The 24,347-nt window shown below is 44.6% G+C and overlaps 1 non-coding gene across 1 annotated transcript; it reads left to right on the top strand.

The window, feature by feature from the left end:
* Positions 1–23,709: 23,709 nt before the first annotated feature.
* TRNAQ-CUG (transfer RNA glutamine (anticodon CUG)) lies at positions 23,710–23,781 on the top strand. The gene has a single exon. It is a non-coding gene; the product is annotated as a tRNA-Gln (tRNA).
* The last annotated feature ends 566 nt before the right edge of the window (positions 23,782–24,347 follow it).

Below are 24,347 nucleotides of genomic sequence, written 5' to 3'. Positions count from 1 at the left end.
ATAAAGCCAAGACAATTGCTATTGCTAGATATGGTGCAGCTGTCTGGGGTTACGTTAACGTCATAGATATCCAGACAGAGGAAAACAAATTTTTTCGCTCATTGCTGGGGTTACCCCAGTCAACTGCTACCTTCTCAGTACATTTAGAGCTGGGAATGGGTTACATTCTAGACATTTTAAATCTAGCTCCACTCCTGATGTGGATAAAGCTTTGGCTTAACCCAAACCTTAGCCTAAATCATCGGATCATCAAAGATTGCCTCCAACTTGATCACAGAAGGGATATTCAGTGGCTGTCATATATTGAAACTATGACAGCTTTTTTGGGACGCCCTGAAATTTTTAGTAGCCCTGAAGCCTTGTGTAGAGCTGACCTACAGTGGGTGAAAATAAATTTTCTGAGAATTCGCACGGCCGAGCGTGAAGCCCGCGATTTATGTAAACCCTCTGTGAGGGCTCACGTTCTGATATCCCCATCCTGTGTGCTGGCCCCTTATTTAATCACGGTAATCAACCCTTTCCATAGATGGCTTTTATCCAAATTTCGGTTTAACCAAATTTATACAGTGCTGTGGGATGTGAAAGACTGGTGCAAGCTGGAGGAATCGGCCCCATGCAAATGTGATGGTTTCTCTGTTCAGGATAACGCCCACTTTTTGTTTTTTTGTTCCTTCTATCATGAACCGCGTATAAAATACTTAAAATCTATTCTGAAGGACTTGGGATTTATCCAGTATAAGCCTGCACTGTTTTATTTACAAATGTTGCTTTCTCCTCTTATTATGTATTGCACTGCTAGTTTTCTAGCCGCATCTGTGAGATGCAAGAGAATAAGGCTAAGTTTGGAAGAACAATAGGAATTTGGGTTCAGCCATATTGCCCATTCGAGTGTTTTTTAATGTATTTTATGTATCTATCGCCCTTTTAATCTGCTTTTTAACTTATAAATTGTTTAATATTGTATTAAATTTGTAGTATGCTTTTATGATTTTAATTAATCGAATAAAGTGAATTTGACTTGACTTGACTTAGCCTCTTCTACTCCACTACTGAATTTTAGAACACTAGATTATTCCAAACAACCAATTTCAAATTTTCTTCTTTCACTTCTCCAAGTGACTTCTTTAGTTCACTCAATTTGGATTTTCATCACTTTTCACTTCTTCTTCAGCAACATCGAACTGTATCAGATCATCAACAACATCCTGTGCATCTGACTCTTCTCCAATGTCAGTCAAGATTACTTTCAGGATTCCAACAGTTTTCTCCTCAACCACTTTACGTATGGTCCCCTCTGGATTTCCTTGACTTTCTGCCTCTTCACCTTCAGACAGTGCCACATACGTCCATTCCGGTGACCTATACTTCTGGTTAGGTTTTCGGATTCTCTTGATTTCCTCTGGTTCTTTTGTGACCTTTTGTTTTTCACCTTTTGCTTGATTCTGACTCGACACCTCGTTCACCTGTTCAGCTTTCGATGAATTTACTCGTGTCAGTCTGTACCTCAGTCTCTTTATCTTGTTGTTAGGCCAAAGATCTCCTCTTACAACTCTCTTCGGTCTTACTTCTTTATTATTCCTTTCTCCGATCCAAGTTCTCTTTCTCAGAACTCGACCCTCTGATTTCTCATTTTCACTCTCATCTGATTCTGTCTCATTTGCCTCTTGTTCTTCAACAGTTTTCTTTCGCTCCACAGTTTTTCCCACTACTGATTGAGATTTCCCTAATTCTGTCCCTCCTCGGGTCTCCGACACGCAATCTTCTTGCTGTCTACTTGTCCCTTCACCTAACTTATCAGGAATGTTCCCTACACCTCCTCGAGGGTTTTCCGCAATCTGTCCCTCTCTATCTTCTTCTGACCCTGCTTCTTCAGGTGTAATCTCAAGTGGAATTTCAACCTCCTCATCTGATTCAGGAGTAGTCTCTGTGGAATTGCTCTTTTCTCTTCTGTTTTCTCCACTACTTGTTGGAACTTCAGGCACTCTTACAGAATCTGATCTCTCCTCTGAGACTCTCAATGTTTCCCCTGAAGCCTCTCTTGGAAAGAAATAATCACCTGACTCTCTTTCTCCTTCACCTCTTTCAGGATTCTTCCTTCTTCTCACTGGTTCAGTCTCTGCATCATCACTCGAATCTGACTCTTCAAAATACTCCTTACCAGTCCCTTCTTTTGGATTAGGAACTCTCAGAGTATGACTAGCATGCACCCAGTTTTTCACACCAGCACACTTCACTGCAGTTGTCGTAGTCAGAATGACTTGTCTTGGCCTTCCCCACCTTGGAACCAATCAATTTCTTCTTCTGTGCACCTTAATCCTCACCCAATCCCCTGGACTCAGATCATGGGCTTGCTTCTTCTCAAGTGTGGTAGCGTCTCCTCCAACCTGGTGAAACACAGAATGAACTGCGTCAGCCAGGCCTTTACAATAATCCAAAATCATGTCATCAGTTATTGTCATCAACTTGTTGACAGGCACAAATGCATGTCTCATCGCACGTCCCATTAAGATTTCGTGCGGACTCAACCCTGTGGTTCTATCTGGAGTAGACCTAATAGTCATTAGCACTAGAGGCAAGACATCAGGCCATTTCATTCCAGTGGCTAAACACATCTTACCAATTCAGTTTTTGATTGTGCCGTTCATCTGTTCAACGACTCCAGAAGCCTCTGGTCTGTATGCACAATGTAGCTTCTGCTGTATGCTCAATGCTTCACAAATCAAACCCATGAGCTCATTACAGAAGTGTCCACCTCTATCAGACTCAATTGTCACTGGGAACCCATACCTAGGAATCAACTCTCTTAACAGTAACTTTGCAACTGTTATTCCATCATTTCTCCTAGTCGGATAGGCCTCCACCCATCTTGAGAACAAACAGACTACCACTAGAACATACCTCAATTTGTTCACTTGTGGCATCTCAATGAAATTAATTTGCATTCTGGTAAAAGGACCTCCTTCTCTGCCTATTGTTCCTAGACTCACCACTGTCTTTTTCCCAGTATTGAACTGTTGACAAATCAAACATCTTTGACAAATGCTCTCTGCAATCAACCTGAACTTTGCATCGTACCAGGTTTGCTTAAAAGACCTTATCATCGCATCCCTTCCCAAATGTCCCTGGCCATGATACATTCTTGCCATTGTCGACAGCATAGAGTTGGGCATGACTGGTCTACCATCTCAATAGATCCAAACATGATCTGTCTCTCTTGGTGCACAACCTGCCTTGATCCAATCTCTCATTTCCTCATCTCCTGCCTCATCCTGTAATTGTTTCACTTCATCCCACGTTTCTAGGACATTAGTAAACATCACAGAACAAAAAGACATTTCCTTCTCTCGTGCTCTATTAATCGATTGATTTGTTTTCGCACAATACTGTGCAATATCATTGGCAAATCTATTACCAAGAGTAACAAAATCATCTCCTTGTCCATGAGCAGCACACTTCACAACTGCTAGTTCTTTAGGCAGCTGTATCGCCTCAAGCAATTTTCCAATCACTTCAGCATTCTTTATTGGAGTCCCACTCGACGTCAAGAAACCTCTCTGTAGCCAAAGCTGGCCAAAGTCATGAACAACTCCAAATCCGTACTGACTATCAGTCATCACAGTCACTCTCAAATTCTTTCCAATTTTGCAAGCTTTTGTCAATGCCACCAATTCAGCCACTTGAGCAGATCTCACTCCTTTCAAAGGCAAAGCTTCCATAACTTCTGAAACCTTACACACTGCATATGCTGCACTCAGCACACCATCATCAGTCCTCAAACATGATCCATCCACAAACAGCACATGATCACTCTCTGGCAATGGCAAATCTCTTATGTCTGGTCTTTGTTTTGTGCAGTAATCAAGCACATCCAAACAATCATGATCAACATCATCTCCAACATTCACATTTTCAGCATCCGGTAACAACGTTGCTGGATTCACATTCACACATCTCTCAAGAGTCACATTTGATGCTCCCAGAATGATTTTCTCATATTTAGTCAATCGACTATGTGACATGTACTGAGTCCTGCTTCTTGTCAAAAGAATAGCCACATCATGAGGTACGAATACCCTTACAGGATATCCCATTATTATGCCCTCACTCTGTTCCAAGCTTCTGCATGTAGCAGCTACTGCTTTCAGACAACCTGGCAAACCCACAGCTCCGGGGTCAAGTGTCGATGAGAAGTACGCAATCCGCCTTCTCAGTTGTCCATGCTTCTGAATCAACACTGAAAGTGCACACCCATTTCTCTCACTGCAGTACAACTCAAACTCTTTCTCATAGTCTGGCATTCCCAAAGCAGGGGCTTCACACATTCTGCTCTTCAGCTCTTCAAATGCTGCCATTTGTTCTCCATCCAGTTCCAATGGATCTTTCACTTCACTTTTTGTCAACTTAATCAGTGGCTTTGCTATCAGGGAGAAATTACTTATCCACTGACGACAATAACCCACCATCCCCAGAAACATCCTCACTTCTCTCTGGGTCATCGGAGCCCTCATTCCTCTGATAATTTTGATCCTGTCATCGGTCACCTCTCTCAGACCCTTTTCAATATTGTGTCCAAGATAATGCACCTCTTTCTTGCAAAATTGCACTTTGGCTGGAGATACCTTTAACCCTCCATCTGCCAGATGATTCAGTAAAGCTATGGTATCTACTTCACAAGCTTCACGTGTCTTCGATGCCACAAGTAGGTCATCGATATACTGCACTAGTACTGAGCTTTCAGGCATGATCAAACTCTCCAATGATTTCTTCAATAACTGATTGAATATGGAAGGACTCTCTGTATACCCCTGTGGGATACGACACCATGCTAAAATACGCTGGCCAAATCGAAATGCAAAAATCGGCTGGCTGTCATGACACAAATCAATCACTGTGTACCACTCAGCATCATGAGGAATCTGATACAAAATTACTGAAGGATTTGGCACAATAGGACAACATGCCACCACAATTTTGTTAACTTTTCTCAAATCCTGTACAATCCTGAACTCCCCATTAGGTTTCTTCAGCCCCATTATCGGTGAATTACACGGGCTACTCAGTATCTCTCTCAGAACACCCTGTTGAATCATTTTGTCAATTATAGGAGTAATTCCCTCAATTATTTCTGGTGTCAATCTGTACTGAGGAATATTAGGATAAACAATCCCCTCTTTCACTGAAATCTTTACTGGATCTACATTATTCATCAATCCCACATCTTCTCCTGTAAAATCCCAAACTGCTGTTTTCACTGTGTGTCTCAACTCCTGAGGCAAATCATCTGGATTAAACACAGCATAGGTACCAACAATCTCACTCTCTCTATTATCTAGAGTCATCCGGTACAAAACATCCTCATCTGGTGTCTCAAAAGCTATTCCATCCGGAGTACAGAAAATTGTACAATTCATCTTGCACAATAGGTCCCTACCTAATAAGTTCACTGGACTAGTGTCACAGACAACAAATCTGTGCATGTCTGAAAATTTCCCTATACTTACCCTTACTGGTTCAGTCTTAATCTGTGTATTGGCTACACCAACTACTTGGATTGCTTCATCCGAGAGAGGAAGATTTCTAATATCTGCTGACCTGACAGTTGATCTTGTCGCTCCTGTGTCTACCAAAAAAGTAACACTCTCCCCATTTATTTTCCCATCTACAAATGGTCCTGCCTGGTCTATTTCTAGAGTTGCACCAAGTATGCACTCTTCCTCCTCTCTTCGGCACCGTCAATAGTCCCCTTCAGACTCACTCCCCTCATTCTTTAACCAGTACTGTTGTACCAGATTAGAACGTCTCAGTTTGTTTACCTGCTCATCATTGTAGAATCCTGAATCCTGGTTATACTTTTGGGACCCTCTATTCTGCGGCAAGGGCGGTTTTGGCTCTTGACTCTGCTGTCTGACAACCTTCTGTTGTTGCTGCGGTTGATTACACCCCTGGTTCTGCACCTGTTGATTTAAGGTTTTATTCTCATTACTCACTAATGGTGGATTGGTACACTCGGATCTCCAATGCCCCAATTGTCCACAGTTGTGACAAGGGAATTTCTTTTTGGCCTCCTCTAAATTCCCCTTTCCTCCTCTAAATTCCCCTTTCCTTTTCCCGCATATCTGGGTCTAATTCCTGGATTATTTGCCTGTTCCATCAACTGTGCTTCTTGTCTTTCAGCAACCTTCACCTGTGCCCACATTGCCTTTTCTTTCAGCTTTCTCTGTTTTGCTTCAATCTCATCACTGAAGTACTTTGCATGTCTCAGGATTTCATCAATCTTTTTACTCTGCCAATCAACTGTATGCTCACGTATCCTTTCACTTATTTCAGGTCTCAGGCCATATACAAATCTGTATACAAAATGACTCAAATCCTTATCACCCAGGTGTTCATCTCCACTAAACTGTTTGAAAGCCAGTATTAGCCTTTCGTAAAAAGCATGAACTGATTCTTTTGCTTCCTGATGTGTTCGATCTATCTTAACCCAGTCTGTCTCTTTCGGGGGTACCTTATTTTTCAGGAACACAATTACCTGCTCGTATTTTCTCATCACCTCTGGATCTGGTGCTCCTGTTTTCTGATCTCTTGGATATTCCTTAGCAGGCCAATCTACAACTATCTTACACTCAGCCCACAAGTCTGCTGGAACAATTATATCAAACAAACTATTCAGATCAATCCACAGCACTTTTGACAATTTCACAAACCTGTCTACCTGCCTATACCACTCGACGGGCTTTTCTCTCAATCGAGGGAAATCATTCGTAAATGACAAAATATCCTGTCTAGTCCATGGGACATGTACATATCCACCTCCAGGAATCTCTCTCATAGGATAAGCATCCACTGTTTTCTCTTTTTCTCTCATGGGAAAAGCTGAATAAGTCCTGTCCACTGAATCTTCCCTTTTCTTGTACCATCTATCCTTCCACTTTTCCACGTCACCCCATTTTTGCAATAAGGCAATCATTTCCTTAATTTGCCCTGTTCTACCAGCACCATTCAAATTCTCAATATCTTTGTCTGTAAAATCCATCCTGTAAGACTTCTGCAAAGCCTTCACCTTATCTATATCAACTCCTTGTTCACTCGCTATTGCTCTTAATCTGTCATGTGTATTTTTAGCCCTCCAGGTGATACTTTTGCACATGAATAACAACTCTCCATCATGATGGTTTTTGAGTATGTCTGTAGGAATTGTCCCTACAATAAGCTCCTCTAATTTCATGCGCAACCTGGCTACATCAATTGCTTGTGAATCTTTATCTTTCTTTTGAAGAACCTTCAACCAATCATTCAAATCCTCAGCTGTTATTTCAGTAGACTTCTTTACTGTACTCCCTTGTTCTGTCATCCTTTGTGGTTCCAAAATCGTTCCTCCCAAACAACCAGTATTCAATCCTGAATTAGGCTGTACATCTAATCCTCCACTACAAGCATCATGTCTTGACTGTCTCAAATTATTTCCCCCTGTTCTCGTTCCTGATTCCTCCAAAGAGCAAGTACCAACCAAACCATTTCCAACATAAGGAACTGTCAAACCCATTTCATTTATTAGTCTTTATTATCGATCATATTTATCATAAAAAGACATTTACAAAAACAAAGAAAAAAAGCGTTTTGTACATATGAGAGATAAAAATGCATACAGAACACAGAGAAAGTAAAAACTTAAATAAGCACGAGTCAACTGGCTATTGCCTCCTGTTTCTGATAAACCAAACCCACCCCAAGAATTTAGCAACTGCTACGACAATACATTCTCCCGTGTTGAATCTTAGGATGTTGAGGGCCTCAAGTCCCTGTCTGGTACCCAGGGTTTGACAAATGGGTTTGAGCCATTTGGCCCGGGGAGCGGCGTATGCTGGACAAACAAAAAATATATGGCCCACAGTTTCAGCACAATCTAGGCACCAGCGGCAGGAATCACCAGTCGCACCCTTCCAATTTTTAGTAAAAGAATTGGTGGGTAGGGTACCAACCCTCAGTTGGTGATAAAGCTTCCTGTCGCTGGGCTTTGTAATAATATCCCAATAAGCTTCAAGACACGGGGCGTTTTTCTGCACAAGAAACCTGCCTGACAGGGACTCTGCTGGAACTCGGGTTTGATGTTTTTGGCAAACCATAGTCCAATAAAGACTTTTAAAGACTTTTTTGGGGGGGAAGGAGTTGGAAACTGGATCAGTCCAGAGAGCTCCCAGGCCCATAGATTCTAGATGTAAACTGACTTGCTTAAACCACAAGATATTTCCAGCGCCCATGATGGAACGGACGTCCAGGAAAGCCTTGGCGTAGGGCTCTAGTTCCGGAGCTGTCCATAATCTCCTCCAAAAGGACAGTGGTTTGAACCTGGCAATGTCATCAAAAGAATGACAGCCAAGATCCAGCATAAGCGGTTTCACAGGTGTCGAGCTAGGGAGGCTCGTTAGTAGCCTTAGAAATTTATGTTGAGCTTTAACCAGTGGGGAAAGATCAGAAAAACCCCAGAGTTCAGCACCGTAAAGGATTGCTGAATTGATCCTAGCATTATAGATTTTCATAACAGGACGTATTGTTTTCGTCTGGGATTGTTTGTGTTCTTTGACTAGACACCCCGAAAGTTGGGCAAATTTGAGTGAGAGGACATCAATTTGTGGCTTCCAACTCAATTTGTTTTCAAGAACGATCCCCAGGTAGGTCATTACTTGAGTACGTTCAAGTATGTCATCATTCATAGATACTTGATCTTTCGTGCCTTTCCCTTTGTTGAAAACCATATACTTCGTTTTTGCTACGTTCACCGACAGGTCGAAATCAGAACAAAAGTTGGAGAAAACGTTCAAAGCCGTCTGTAAGCCGGACATAGTTTGTGATAAAAGCAAGGTGTCATCGGCAAACATAAGGAGTGGGATTTTTATACCTCCCAACGAAGGGGCGTCTGTAGGAGTAGATAAAAAGTACTTCACAACTCTGTTAATAAATAACAAAACCAGAGTTGGTGCAAGGACGCACCCTTGCCTGACACCCCTATTAACGTTAAATCTGTCGGTGACCTGTCCCTGCTTTCCCCAACGAACTATGGCGAAATTTTCTTTGTGCAGCCGGATTACAATGTGCAGAAGATCGGCGGGCATCCCTAAGTCAGCTAGAACCGCCCAAAGTTTGGACCTATTAACCAGGTCGAATGCCGACCGAAGGTCTACAAAGGCGGCATACAAAGTACCACCGCAGACATAAACTGTTTTCCAGATGATCAATTGAAACTTAAACGCCTGGTCGATGGTACTAGTACAGGGTCTGAAACCAGCCTGGAGGGGCGAGATAATATTCTCCAGTTCTATCCATGACTCTATTCTAGCCAGGATCATCCTTGCTATAATTTTTTGAACAGAGTCAATTAAGCTGATTGGGCGATAGTTCCCCGGTAAAGAGCGATCGCCCTTTTTGAAGATCGGCAGGATCTCCGCGCCCCTCCATGATTCAGGGATGCCGGCCCCCTTTGCTATTGCAGTGGCCAGAAAAGCGATGTAGGGTACCCAATTTGCACGGTCTGATTTGAACAGGTCAGCGGGAACGCAGTCCATGCCCGGAGCCTTTCCACTTGGAACCCTAGATAAGGCCAACTCTACTTCTTTGCAGTCAAATTTGAGATTCGATAAGGGGTACGTGGTCTGAGATAATGTGGGAGCGGTCACCCCATTCGAAGTCAAATCCGAAAACTGCTGTTCGAAGTGAGAGACCCAAGTATCGGGGGGTACGTGATTGGTAGGGATCTGCAAACATATAGTGTTGCCCCATTTTACAATATGCCAGAACAGGGTCAGATTTTTATGATAACTCGCATCCAAGAGATCATTCCAATGATCATTATCCCATGCTTTTTTGGCCTTGGTTTTGGCTAAGCTATAATTTTTCCTTGCAAGTCTGATAGTCGCCGGGTTTTTAGATTTAATGGCGAACTTCAATTTGCTGTAAGACTCGCGACAGGCTTTATTATACCATGAGTTGGTCTTGGGAGTATGAGGTCTCTTGGCCGTACAGGGTTTAGTGAACAGAGACTTAAGGTCTTGGAATAAGGTGTCATGGATGAGTGAGGACTCACCAACATCATCCTCTCTACTCTGAAGAGTCTGGAGGTCTGCTACCGCACACGAAACTTTAGAGCTGATCGTTGTTAGTGTGGCGCTGTCCAGAGCTACCTTTTCCCAGCGTACTCTCCGTGTATTATTAGTTAATAGGGCGTCGGCTGTGACAATCTCAGAGGGATTATTTCTGCGGTCAATGCAGAACAAAAAGTTTAAAACTAGGGGGTTGTGGTCACTCTCGGGCATGTCCTGGATCACCATGTCACTTAATGTAGGCCAGAACTCGACTTTAATCAAAGCGTAGTCGATTCTACTACTGCGTCGGCCATCAGAAAAAGTGACCTTACCAGACTTGTCCGATGGAGTACGGCCGTTCGCTGCCCTAAAGCCTCGCTCCATACACAGAGACATGCACTGGATAGCTGATTCAGACCACTTCTTGATGGGCGGAAGGTCGAGGGGGTGGATATTCATCGTTGCATCCACTTCCATTGTTAAAGAATCCCATGCAAAAAGCAAGGGCTCAAAGCAGCAATTGAAATCCCCCACTATTACCACATTAGTACATGGATTGACAGTTTCCAAAAACCCATCTAGTTGCCAAAAAGTATTAGAACCTTTACCTCCTGGGAGTCCCCTGTTATATACATTGATGATCAATATGTCTGATTCATGTTTGAGTTGTAACAAAATGATCATTATGTCAGGGCTATCGATTTTTACCTCTGTAACGTTATACTTTAAACTTTGTCTGACCCAAATGCAGAGACCGCCAGAAGGACGGCCCCTTGCCCCACCAATAGCCGCTTTATAAAAATTAACAAAGCCAGAAAAGAAAATGGGGTCCACCGCCCATGTTTCCTGGAAAACCAGAATATCATGGGTAGATGCCCAGGCGGACCATTCCTCCATTACAATTTTACTACGTAATCCCGCAATGTTCCAAGAAGCCATTTTCAGGAGGGAAGAACAGGACGAACCAGCCAGCTGTGGAGCATAAAGTGGGCCTCGAACCGCGATGGTTTCAGCTTCTCCACACGCTAGCTCTAGAGCGCAGGAATCAAAGTGGGGTATAGATGGGCTAGCAATAGGCGGGACAGGAGTGCGGGTTATCTCAGGAAGGGACAGAGTGCGAGTCGCTGGGTTTATAGCCGGGATGGGGTTCTGACCGTCCAAGACTGAGAGGGGGAGGGCAGGGTTATTGTGAGACGCATTTGGATCAACACATACAATGTTTGAGTGGAAAGCACCCAAACCCCGATGTGGCCCCGCAGTCCCGCCCCAGCTACCCGGCCCTGAACTAGTAAAATGGGCGGGGTTCGTAGGGAACAAACTCGCGATCCCCGAATTAGTCTGAATTAATGGCAGTTAGTCAATCCCCTCCACGGAATTCAAGGGAGCATAATGGTTCTGCAGGGGAAGATGAAAGTCCAGAATGGGCGGGCGGCAAAGTCCCCTAGAAACCCTTTCCCAACCAGTAGACTGGGGGCACAAAGTATCACTGGAGGTGCAGGGGTAAAAATAGGACAAGTCAACCGTCTGGATACCAGTGGCACTCAAAAGATTTGGAAGAGAGCAAATATAGATCACTGCCCTGGGATCTCGGAAATTAATAAGTACACAATCACCCTCAACTTTCTTTACCCCGGGGCCCAACCAACTCACCCTACGTACCATTAATATTTCAGCACATGTTCTGGGAGGCAAAGGCCTATTGCAGTTCAACCAGTGAGTCACTTTATTCTTCAGCCCATCGTGCGACTCGGACTTGTCCACGGGGAGCCTTGGGACACCAACCAGTACAACTGTATAGGGCTTGGACTCACGGGGAAGATTGATATGGGGGAGTTGAGGGAATGAGCCCGCACCCTCTGCCTGGTGCTGTCTAATTACATGATTACTCTGGTTACTATCTAGTTGGGAAGACGGGACAGCGCTGACAGAGGGGTGGGAAACTGCCATAGCTTGTTCATTTTGGGCAGATGGAAGGGAAGAGGCACTAATCAAAGGAGTGGGATTATCAAGAGGTGGCCTGGTTGTGATGGTAGTGGGCCGAGTGGATAAAATGTTGGAAGCGACGGGAGGCACTATAGGTTTCTCCAGTAAAGATGTATTAGTTAGCACCATAGTCTCTATTTTCCCTAAATGAATAGAGAGTTGCTTAACTCTCTCATATAAGGGTAAAAGAAGAGATTTGAGAGACTGCTCCAGGAGTTCAAGAGAGCAAAACTGAGGAGGATTGGTGTTAGGCGGAGTGACTGAGAATTGGGGGGGGAGCTGACACCCTGCAGTGGAGGGGGGGCTGTGCGTTGAATGCAAAGGAGGATCAAGACATGGTTTACCACGATTAGATTTTTTTGGGACTTTGGGACATTTACCCCTAAGAGGTGCTCCCACACGCTTTCTTGGCCCTTTATTATGCTGGGACTTGCTAACCGGAGGCGGGATGACAGTGCAGGATTGATCAGAGGGGGGCGGAGGAGAAGTAACGCTACGGTCTGAGGGAAGGCCACAGGCTTCATAAATAGTTGGGGTGTCAAGAGTGTCAAGAGAGCCGTCCAATGGGCTAGAAGATGGGATGATCGACGTCCCAGACGTCTTATTAGGTAATAAATCAGAAGCTGATGGAAATTGCCTACTGACTGGGGAAGTGGCTGCCATAATATTGCCAAGAGATGATCTTTTGGCCGATAATTCAAGGGACAGACGTTTTTCAGTTAGTGTGATTTCGTGTTCAAGGACCCGTGTTGCTCTGGTGATAAAATTATCAAGGGTCCCTGAAACACAGCCCCCGGTGGTGCCCTGAACAAACTTTCTGCCGGATCTTAGTGAAGTCATCTTCGTAGAAGAGGAGGGGAATATAGCCTATGTCAATGTACTACAACCCAGGATAAAAAACTATTCAAAATGCCTGCCGTGACTTGTAAAACTTGAACAATTAAAAGGCAGAACAATAAAAGTAGTCAATTACCAGCCCAGTTCGTGAATAGCGGTCTTAAGTGTCCGTTGTACGCAAACAACAATCAGTCTTAGAGGGGTGGCCCGTCCCGTCCACGTCCGGCCACGAACGGCAACAAACGGCCCGCTCTTTGCCCGGTCTTCGCTCCGGGCGCGTTCCGCTGGCGCGTAGAGGCGGGGCTCTTGTGCTGCTCTATTGTTGGGAAAGGGGGCGGAGCCGGGAAGAGGACGCAGGTGTGCTGGATCAGGCAACAACGAGCACCCTGGTCCTCGCAGTCCCGGAATAGCGATGTTACACAGCAGCCTCCCCAAACAAAGTCCGATGATTTCAGCAGCTCCAGGTAGAGGGATTCACCAGCTTCCAAATGTCCAGCAGCCAGAATGAGCGAGCGGCACCCGTGAAGCGGGGGCCGCGAGCGGTAAAATACTGGATGGGGGCGGAGCCGGGAAGAGGACGCAGGTGTGCTGGATCAGGCAACAACGAGCACCCTGGTCCTCGCAGTCCCGGAATAGCGATGTTACACAGCAGCCTCCCCAAACAAAGTCCGATGATTTCAGCAGCTCCAGGTAGAGGGATTCACCAGCTTCCAAATGTCCAGCAGCCAGAATGAGCGAGCGAACTGTCAAACCATTTTCACCCATTCTTTGTTTATCAAAAATAGGCACAACCGGCCCAATCGTTACAGGTACCGTCACCGCTTCAAGATTTTTCGTTAGTTCCCTCATTTTCTCAGTCAGCTCAGTTGTGGTTCTGGCTAATTCTCTTGTTTTCTCGTCACTAACTCGATTCTCTTTCTCTCGCTCTCTCTCTCTCTCCCTTTCCGTGAAAGAGCTACCACTTTTCAAATCAGGTGTCACAACTTCAGTTTTAATAATCCGCAAAGTATCTCTTACGGGAGTAACAGCTGGCGTACTCTCTTCTGGTTCTGGTCTATACGGAGGTGGTCTCTTGTAAATCATGTCATCCAAGACCTCATCCTCATAATCATTAGCTCCATACCTTCTCACTTCTGCATCAGGCACCCTTTCTCTAGCCCTCCTTTCTTCCTTCTCTTCAACTGTCCTCATAGGATATAATCCCTCTGACATACTAGCATCTCGCCATCTCCTCATTCGATCATGATGAGTTTCACGATCATATTTTCTCCCAAAAAAGTACCTATAATTGCCTCCACTCCTCTGCTTTTCTCGCTCATGCACCTCATCTTCCCATTCCACCAACGCCTCGAACTGTGTCGGCCTTGGTCTAGGCTCTAGACCAATCATTCTCTCCCATAAATTTCTCAACACGGCCAAATTAAATGAACCATGTTCCGGGAACGCTAAGACACCATCTTCCTTAGTATACTTAGCCCAGTTATCTAACCAAATACAGGTATGATACCCATATTTCGCGACCATGAAGGATGCAGGAGTTTTCGTCGGAGGTAGCAATTCACCCTCTCTGGTTATTATGTTCTTATCCTTGTCGAATCACTTTTTTATTTTACCGAACAAGGATCTTTTCTTCTTTTCCTCCGGTTGGTAATACATTTTAACGTTTACCAATATTCGCTAGTCCCTTCCGTACAGTTGCGGATCTTTTGTCCAATAACAGCGCGACTCACACCAACGCACCAATCCCGGAGCATCTACGTCACTCTGTACTCCTTCCAATCCCTGCGCGGCTCACACCAACGCACGAATCACAGCGCGAGCACTGTTCTGATCCACTACCCAATCAGAGCGCGGTCTATATGACGTCAGCAGTCGCTGCAGTCGCTCCTGCTCCTGTCTCCTGTCACTCGTCTACCCCTCCTTTACAAAGCCTTCTCAGTAGACTTCGTTTCAGATTTTACAAAATCTATTAGTTACAACATATAAACATCTCAATTGTCTGTTTCGCTAACCACAGAATAGTATAGAAAATCTTTTTCACAAGAATCCCGCTTCTCTCTAGAACAGCGCTTACCTCTGCTCCACTACGGAATTATTACTCTCGTTGACACAGTAGCACATCCCCTACTCTGCCCTTCTAACATGCATCTATTAACTGTTTCCTCTAGGACTGCTCCAAAGAGTCTTACAATCAACTAAATGCTCATACATTCACGCACTTTCACACCAGAAAATGTAGCACATGCACACAGAATCCTGCCTTTCCCGAGAACAGCGAACAGTCTGTCCCACTACAGAATTATAACACACATTAACCAAGCAGCACTTACCTCTGCCCAGTCCTTCAGACAAGCTCAGAGAATACCTATTACTCCTCACGTGATAAGCTTTAACGGTGAACCTTACGGATCCCTGGGACTTAAAACCAGAGTTTTACAGACAACCTTCGCTACCATACGCACTTCTTTTATACCGAAATATCTAGTAGTAACACACGACGATGTCACTAATTCCGAACCCAGACAATGTGACGCGCAACTTCAATTGTCACACGTTTTTCCTGCATACGTACAGGTAATTCCAACAATCCCGTCTTTCCCGAGAGCAGCACACACTTCCCTCTGCCCTACTACGGAACCGTCACCAGCTCCCAAGTTCTAGAAGCACTACATAAAACTCAACACGACGACTTCAACATATAGTATTAGTACATATACCAACATCAGTCAATAATCAATGAATCAAAAGCCAATGTACAAGCAATCTAATCTGATCAAGACAATAATCAAACCATCATACTGCTACCAGGAAACTGCTGCAGATCGGCCCATCACACTAAATTCACACTATTACTCTATCCACACTGAATATAGGAGAACCAATCTGCATCTACAATGAGGTCAATGCGACCTGAATGATATTGCCTTGAGTCATGATTTTAAACATAGGAAATACATTTGAAACTCAATAAATGACAAGAAATAAACACCGACACTGAAATTCAAACAATGCTTGTTTATCTAAATTAATTCAAATGAAAAAGTCAATCATCAGCAAAATTGTCATTCTCATAGTTACCTATTCTAGCTAAAAGGGTCAGGACAGGTCTCTCGATAAAGTCTCTCGAACTGCCGTCCTCAGCATAGGTAACATCCAAACGCGATGATCACCAGGAAAGAAAGAATGAACGAACGAACGTGGACCCTCTCTAGTCTAACATATTTATAGGGTATGTTGCGAACAAAAGTTACAAAAAAAAATTAGATATCCGTTGAGCCACTGAGCAGAGCGAACAGGAAAGGAAGTCTCTCGGTTACATTTAGAAAACCTCCGCTCAGGAAAAATCACAAAAATAAAAAGACGGAAGAAGGAAACTCGAGTTTGCAAATGTTACTTTCGTAAATGTTCTTCCTTGATATCTTAGCAGAGCCACCGCAGACTGGACAATGTTCATTGTGCATTATCCTTGTCCAAGGCCAGCTGGAATCGTTCCCAGAGCTGCTGTCCTCACGGAAAACTTTCTCAACCAGGCAAAGGCTGTGGTCAGGTGACTCTCGACCATGTTCAGCAAGGCCTCTCGTCAAAATTCAATCACTCGACTGCAGGCTGTAAATGGCAGCCATCTTGTCTTAGGCCAAAACGGACCATCTTAATTAAAAGAGACACAAAACAACGTTACCACAGCATAATGATTAAACAGTGTTAATTCCCACTAATAACCTTATGTGTATGTAATTATCTAGCCTTTTGCGACACAATAAAGCATTAGTACACGTTATTTTAAAAAGCGTTTGTGCTTTAATCAAATAGCACTTTGCGACATTCATTTAATTTAAAACCGCACATTATTATTAAGCAACATATATGCATTCCCACGTGTAGTTTTCTCTCATTAGTAATGTTGGTTAGTCCGACTTCAACAAGACAAACTATGAATTAACAATTTTAAATTAGTAATTTAATTCAAAACATATAGACAAAACTGGAGCTTAAAACTCGATAAATTTTCAACAGAAAACTCTGCTCCAGCAGGATCAGTCATAGACTTCAGTCCATGGAAGCTTCCACACACTAGCTGGAAACCCCCTCTCATAGTCTCATTTACCAGAAACTGACGCATCGGCATTGATGCGTCAGTTTCCATGGCGCCTCCATCAAATGCCCTTGCGACACCATTATTGCACTGCATTTAATGCACAGGGCTCCATGCAGCATGGATTAACAGATGTGTCAGACCCAACTCCAGCAATGCGTCGCGAGTCCCATTGCAAAAGCCCCGCGTCACTCCTTACGCCTGGCCTGAACAGGTTTAGAGATTTTCACAGAGTGAAGTCGTAGAGTGATGTAGTGAAATGCTGTAAATTTCACTGTGCCACTTCTATGTGGCTTTTTGCGTCGGAACGCCTACATTGCATACGTTATGCCTGGCGCAGGTATAATGTGATGGAGGGCACTCCAAACTGACGCACTGCACCCGGTGCATCAGTTTTTAGATATGGAGCGGTGTGGCACACTGATTGCGCCGTAGCTTGCATACAAAAAAACTGATGCAGCGGCGGTGCAAGGGGCTTGTAAATGAGGCCCTCGGTGTTTCAAAGCTGGAACTGGGAGCAAATGTATGCACCCAAATACTGTACTGCTTTAGCTGCATCTTACACTTTTTTGTCTTTTTTTGCTGTTAGCATAAACTTGGCCCACTGCCATTAGAGCCCTTTACGTGAGAAACAGATTGAATTTCATTTTTTGGGGGTGCAAACAGTCCTGGTGAAGTTAGGTCATCACCCTTCATATGTGGGGTGATTACCAAAAGAGTAGAGAAATAAAACAAAGAACATTTTTAGTTTGTATCCGATAACACTTTATTAAAGCCTTTCTTTTACGCACTCCTTTCCCGTCTGTGTCTCCTTGTACGTTCCCGGTGTGGAGGGCGCGTGGAGTCAGGTCCTCACTGTGTGTGTTACTGCTGTGCAGCCACAGGAGAAAGGTGTCCACCTAGCCACAGGAATTATAAAACACCTGTGTGGAGCATCACATGATGCCCAGCACCGCCTAAAGATAATGTATAGATGTCCGCAGAGACCAGGGGGATGAAAACAGGAAGAGGTTAGCTTATGTCAGAGAAACAAATGGCTTCCGTGGTCAAGATCTAGAAAAATATAAAACGAAGTAAATAATAAAAATATCTGAGGACGCACCAAGATTTGCACTCGGATCGCTGGATTCAGAGTTCTAAGCATTACACCATGGAGCCACCAGTGTTCTGCCTTCGTCCCTGTCATATCATCCAAGAACAGAGACTGCAGGTGTTGGTCACTGCCAGACTTTCAATTGGTCGCAGTGTATGGTAACCTGGTTACTAAAGAAGTCTATTTCACAATTAAAACACACACACAAAACTTTTATTTAAGCGGACACGTGGAAAATGACACATTTGGTGCTTTAAACTGTCCTCCTTTTAGGACAGTCCTTTAACTTGCTCTAAGAGTTGGGGTAATGGGGAGAAACTGTGGACACTGCACCAGGAGGAGCTGCACCCACAGAAGAGACAAAACAGAAACTTTCTAAATCTTAGTGTACTAGAAATCAACACGGCACGAGATTGTCATAAATAACATAACAAAGCTGGTTATTAATGTCATAAAACACACACCGAGTCCCTGAAACACAACACAGCGCATTATTATTATCTCAAACTAAAACGCCTCTCCCCAGAGCAGGAAATAATTGGGCATTTTCCAAGGTCGGAGCACAGTAAACTAGTGCTTTTTTTTTTTATACCCCTAGATAGTTATATAAAGTGTTCTTTGTTGTGCAATAAAAGACAAACAACGAATAACCCTTCGTAGTATTAATCTGTGGCTTTGTTCCTCCAGGTGTGCAGCAAGGGCTGGGGCGGAAACAGGGGTGTGGTGTGTGGAGTCGGTGTAAACCTTAGAGGGCATTAATTAGACTGATGGAAGCGGGAGAGAGCGAGAGAGATTTACTAGGACTATAGGGTCTTTTAGGTTTGTAGGAAATAAGTGAAGTTTAATATGTCCCTATAGTAAAATATGTGATCTTCCCATACCGGGAGTCGAACCAGGCCGCCTGGGTGAAAACCAGGAATCCTAACCGCTAGACCATATGGGAAACTGTACTTTTCTGCACAGCTCAATGTATCCAAGCTGTGTCTGTCCTGTTACACTCTACTCTACCCTTCATGTCACATTGCTACTCCCAGGGTCTGACTATCAATGGGGTAACGGACTCCCCACTCCTGACAAACAAGAAGGAATGAGGGGTCATGATTTGTGCAACAACCTGCTCATGTCTCATTATTTACAACCCTGGAACTTCTCCGGACACAGAGCCCAGGACCAGAGGACAGCAGCAGACCCAGCATTGCCTCTTACTACCCTGCCTCCGCTCCTGGATGCCAGACAAAACCACGCCCCTCTCCCCAGGACACCCCTCCACTCCTGTTTCTCCTCACCAGGCTGAGGGCCCCACAGACCCCTCTCTAGTTACCGTCCAGCTGCTTCCTTGTCCTGTTCAGGTCCCAGGCTGCCCTCCAGGGGGCTCGAGTCCAGTTGCACCCCCTCTCCCCCTACTAACAGCACCGACCCCAGTCCTGACACTCGATTGGTTCACACAGAGGAGGACCAGCTCAGGTGCACCCTGGCTTCTTCCCAGGTATCTTCACATGCACAGGGTGACCGCCAGGGGGCAGCACCGCCACAGCACTCACAGCCCACAGGGCCATGGAGCAGCAATGGGACATCAGCAGCCTTGAGGGGCGCAGACCCCGAAGAATCCCGCACAGCATTCTGGGAGAGCGGAGGAGGAGCCTCTGCGGTGTGTTTTTACAAAACTAAACATATGAGGTTATATAAACAAGTGAACGCACATTTGTGGGCATTCTCTGCTGTGTTGTTCCTTTTTGACATCATCAATTTAAAAGAACCGAATGGAGAAAACTTTTAAAAATAGCTAGGATACGACTGCAGCGTGGGCAAGCATGAAACATTCAGAGGTACAAATGCTTCCATATTTATTCATGTCAAATGTAAACAAGTTATACATCAAAATATGTATCCATGTTCACAATGGGTGTAAAACGTGCACTGATAGGGTCAGGGTGCAGTGTCTTTTCCCCATGTGTTCTTTCATAAACGTGGGTCTCCAATTGAGCTTTGGCTGCTGTGTCTTGTTATTCTGAGAGTCAGGTGCTAAAAGGGGGGCTTGGTCCCTAATTTGAGGGTCCAAAGTACGAGGCCACAGGACAACGGAAGTAAACACCCCTCGTTGATACAGCTATGGAACAATAACTTCTGATTGCCCTCTGACCCCCACAGACTGGATTTCTGGCAGACCTCTTTTATAGAGGAGGTGGTGCTGACGTTGAGACGATGCTGCCGAGGGGCAAGGGCTGACAATGGCTCAGCATTTCAACCCAGTCTCCTCCTATTACCATCTTTGTTACACCCACAGCATATAAGCGCTCTGATAGGTCAGAGGGGACACCCCTATGGTGTTTAAACAGATCCTATTACAAGGACCAGTCCCTGTACTTTAAGACCGGCACCTGGGGCCCTCTGGGGTCTGAGTGTGTTTCACAGACAGGGACTCGCTGACACTGGTGACCTCCACTGACTGAATCACCTTTATCAACATTACAGAGCAACAACATAAAATGTAACCCCTGATGAAGTTTGACATTATATTGTTTAATGAGATAACATTGAACCGCAGAATATGTGAATACCATTTTTATAATAAAATTGCACAAACTCCAAAAACACATTTAAGTAACTAATGTTACAAAGAACATCTGAACATAAAAAACACATAGCTCTTAAAACACCATAACAAGGTTACCCAGGATCAACAGCAATAATGCATAGAACAGTAAACACGAAACACTCTAAAGAAACTAAAAAGAAAAACACAAATATAACTCTGATCCAATACTAAGAAACATGTGGTGTTTGAGCGCTATACATATATGTATCTAGATAGCATAACCGCATCATTAACTTTGGATCCCAAAAATAATAAATGGAAATATATCATCAAATTCAGTCACTACTCGCCCATTTTCCCTTGAAGTTAAATATCTGTCGGGTTTGCAGCTTTCTCAAGTGAATAGAAACAGAAAGATGTCTAGAGAGGCAGCCTCCGTGCCCTCTTCTCATGCCATAAAGCGCATTGTCGAAGTCAATCCTTGGATAGCTCAGTTGGTAGAGCGGAGGACTGTAGTGGAATGACTGACATCCTTAGGTCGCTGGTTCAAATCCGGCTCGAAGGACTTTTGCAAACTCTGATCTCTTTTTTCCTCTGCTTCACAATATAAAGCGCCTCTTTCTCAGACACTCACGCACCCGGGCTTTTCCTGCCTCCTCTCTTCTCCTTTACAAGCCAGCTTTCTCCTTTGGCGCGCGTGGGCGGGTGGGAGGGAGGGAGCGTCTCCCTCCCCACTCCCTGTGTGCAGCCCCCGCTGCAATCCTCCAGTATCAGACAGAGCCAGGGGCCCCTGGGCTGAAGAGCCAGGCCTGGCCCAGTGGGAAGCAGCCCTGGGAGCTGGTTGCTGTGACTCTGGCATCAGGTGATGCTGCTGAGAGCGCTGCTGAGAGTGTCTGCTAGGAGCTGAGACGGTTCTTGTGAGGAATGAGGGAGGAGTGTGTTTGTGTATGTATTGTGGGAGGGAGAGTGTGTGTTTGTTGAGTCTGTGGCCTCCTGTTTTGGTGTCGGAGAGCTGGAAAATGAAAAAGATGAGTCACTAAGTAGACAGCGGGTTGAAGCTTCCACTAGAAGTTGCTCAGCAGACGACAGTACAGCGGATCCTCGTTAGTATAGTGGTCAGTATCCCCGCCTGTCACGCGGGAGACCGGGGTTCAAGAGTATGGTGTTTTTAATTCACAGTCTATTTTTTAAAGTATGGCCAGTGAACATTTATTTTAAACATCATCTATAATGCGACACTGATACTATAGAGTACGGACACTTTATTACTGACCTTATCTCGTTAAACAATTTCCTAATGTAATCACATAACTTTTCCAATCAATCACGGACAATTTTTAAGTGAGAGACTTTCTGGGGAGGATTTCTGCCTTTTCATTATACGCTTCGGTGTAGTTTCTTGAAAAAAAAGAAACGTGCACGGAGGGTTATTATTTACATAAATATAAAAGTTCTACATGATAAATAAAATGCTTTTAAGCTAGTGGCTTTTTCACGCTACGTGAATGAAATGATGGATTGGGCTCTGAATGAGGAATTGTTTTATATGAAAGTGAAACTTTAAAAAAATATTTAAGTGTAATGGTTGTGAACTTACAGGCACATTGTAAAGGCAAAAATACAACTGAGCTGGAGTGCACTCCCCGCCATCCTCGTCAGAGACTGTATATTGCCCAGGTCCAGGCATGAGTACCAAATCTAGGTCAGGTCTTTAAACTGCATTCTGGGACTTGTAGTCCCATGTATATTTATACATATATTTATATTTACACATTTTTTTTATCGTTAAATGTTAATGATATTTTTCCTCTCCAGTTTGAGGTATAATAGGAGGGTGGAATCTCTCAGCAGATTTCAGTCTATTTAAGGTGCAATAAATTCCTTTCTTCGTGGCCGGCCTCAGTGTAGTGTGTTTTCTGTGTCTGCTGATATCCCCCTGCCCCGTTTGTAAACAGTGGACTGAGTGTTGTGCTAATGTGTACTTTGGTTTATTAACAAAACCAGCAACAGAAACCCAGTCAGTCTCACAAGCTTCACTGATAATGTGTCTAATAGCAAGTGCCTTGTCCCTGAGAAGATCTGCTGACCTCCTGAAGGGATCCCTGAGACGATCTGCTGCCCTCCTGCAGGGATCTCTGACGAGATTTGCTGACCTCCAGAAGGGATCCCTGAAAAGATGTGGTGACCTCTTGCAGGGATTCATGAGAAGATCTGCTAACCATCTGCAGGGATCCCTGGGAAGTACTGCTGACCTCGTGAAGGGATCCCTGAGAAGAGCAGTTGTCCACCTGAAAGGATCCCTGAGAAGAACCGCTAAACCCCTGGAGGGATCCCTGAGATGAGCAACTGACCTCCTGCAGGGATCCCTGAGAAGAACCGCTAAACCCCTGAAGGGATCCCTGAGATGAGCAGCTGACGTCCTGAAGGGATCCCTGAGAAGAGCAGTTGTCCTCCTGAAAGGATCCCTGAGAAAATCTGCTGACCTCCTGAAGGGATCCCTGAGATGAGCACATGACCTTCTGAAGGGATCCCTGAGATGAGCAGATGACCTTCTGAAGGGATCCCTGAGATGAGCGGCAGACCTACTGAAGGAATCCCTGAAAAGATCTGCTGTCCCACTGAAGGAATCCCTGAGAGCAGCAGCTGTCCTCCGGCAGGGATCCCTGAGAAGAGCATCTGACCTCCTGAAGGGATTCCTTCAGAAGAACCGCTGACCTTCTTAAGGGATCCCTGAGAGGAACCTCTGACCTCCTGAAGGGATCCCTGGGAAGAACCGCTGGACTCCTGCAGGGATCCCTGAGAACCTCTGCTGTCCTCTTGCACTAGAAGGGTGCAGCAATGACAGGATTTGGGTCAGAGGACGTTTAAAACCGGATGTGACGAGTATGTGACCTCTTAAAAAGAACACAGGCAGGAGCTCTGGATGTCTGCAGGGATCCTTGTAAAAGCCCCTTTTTAATTACACCTCGAGCTTTGTTTTAAATGCGAAAGTAAAAATGTTAAGAAGACTCTCGGTGAATGGAATGATGACTACATCAGTAAAGACCTGCACCGAAGAGGGACTTCTCAGACGGTGATAAATTTTACCGGAGGTTCCATGGTGTAATGGTTAGCACTCTGGACTCTGAATCCAGCGATCCGAGTTCAAATCTCGGTGGGACCTGAATGTTTTTTTGACACTCTACAAACTTGCAATAATCTATTACATTATTAATGTTATGGTGAATTAACATTTGCAGCTGAGACAGCCTCTCTGTACAGAGGACTCACCGTCCTGCTGCCAATGTTTCTGAACAGATAACACTTTTATTTAAATCCGTCCGTCTCTAGCGCCAACATGCAGGGGTTGTCACTTGATACATCGGACCAAACGGATAATTTACAAACTAATAACATACATGGAATATTATTGTCGAAAATTTGGCGATTATCTTGCAACACCATCTGTATGTTTGCGTCAGGCAGATTTTGGGAAGTGAATTTACTATGTGTTCTCTGCCCACGTCTGGACTACAAATTCACCAACATTGTATAAAATACATTCATTCGACAAGGGCAAGATACATTTGCTGGTGGTCCTGGAGAACTCTCAGCATCATAGTGACATCTTGGTGACACCATTGTGACGTTATGGAGCGTCATGGTGACGTGGTGACGTCATGGTGCATCCTGGCTGCATTTATCAGCTGTCAGGCATATGTCCATGTGCCCTGGAGCCAGGGATGCATT

Source organism: Triturus cristatus, chromosome 4_1, assembly GCF_964204655.1.
Source record: "Triturus cristatus chromosome 4_1, aTriCri1.1, whole genome shotgun sequence".
NCBI lineage: Eukaryota > Metazoa > Chordata > Amphibia > Caudata > Salamandridae > Triturus > Triturus cristatus.
The sequence above is the reverse complement of the archived record's forward strand: the minus strand, read 5'-3'. Positions and strand labels throughout refer to the sequence as shown.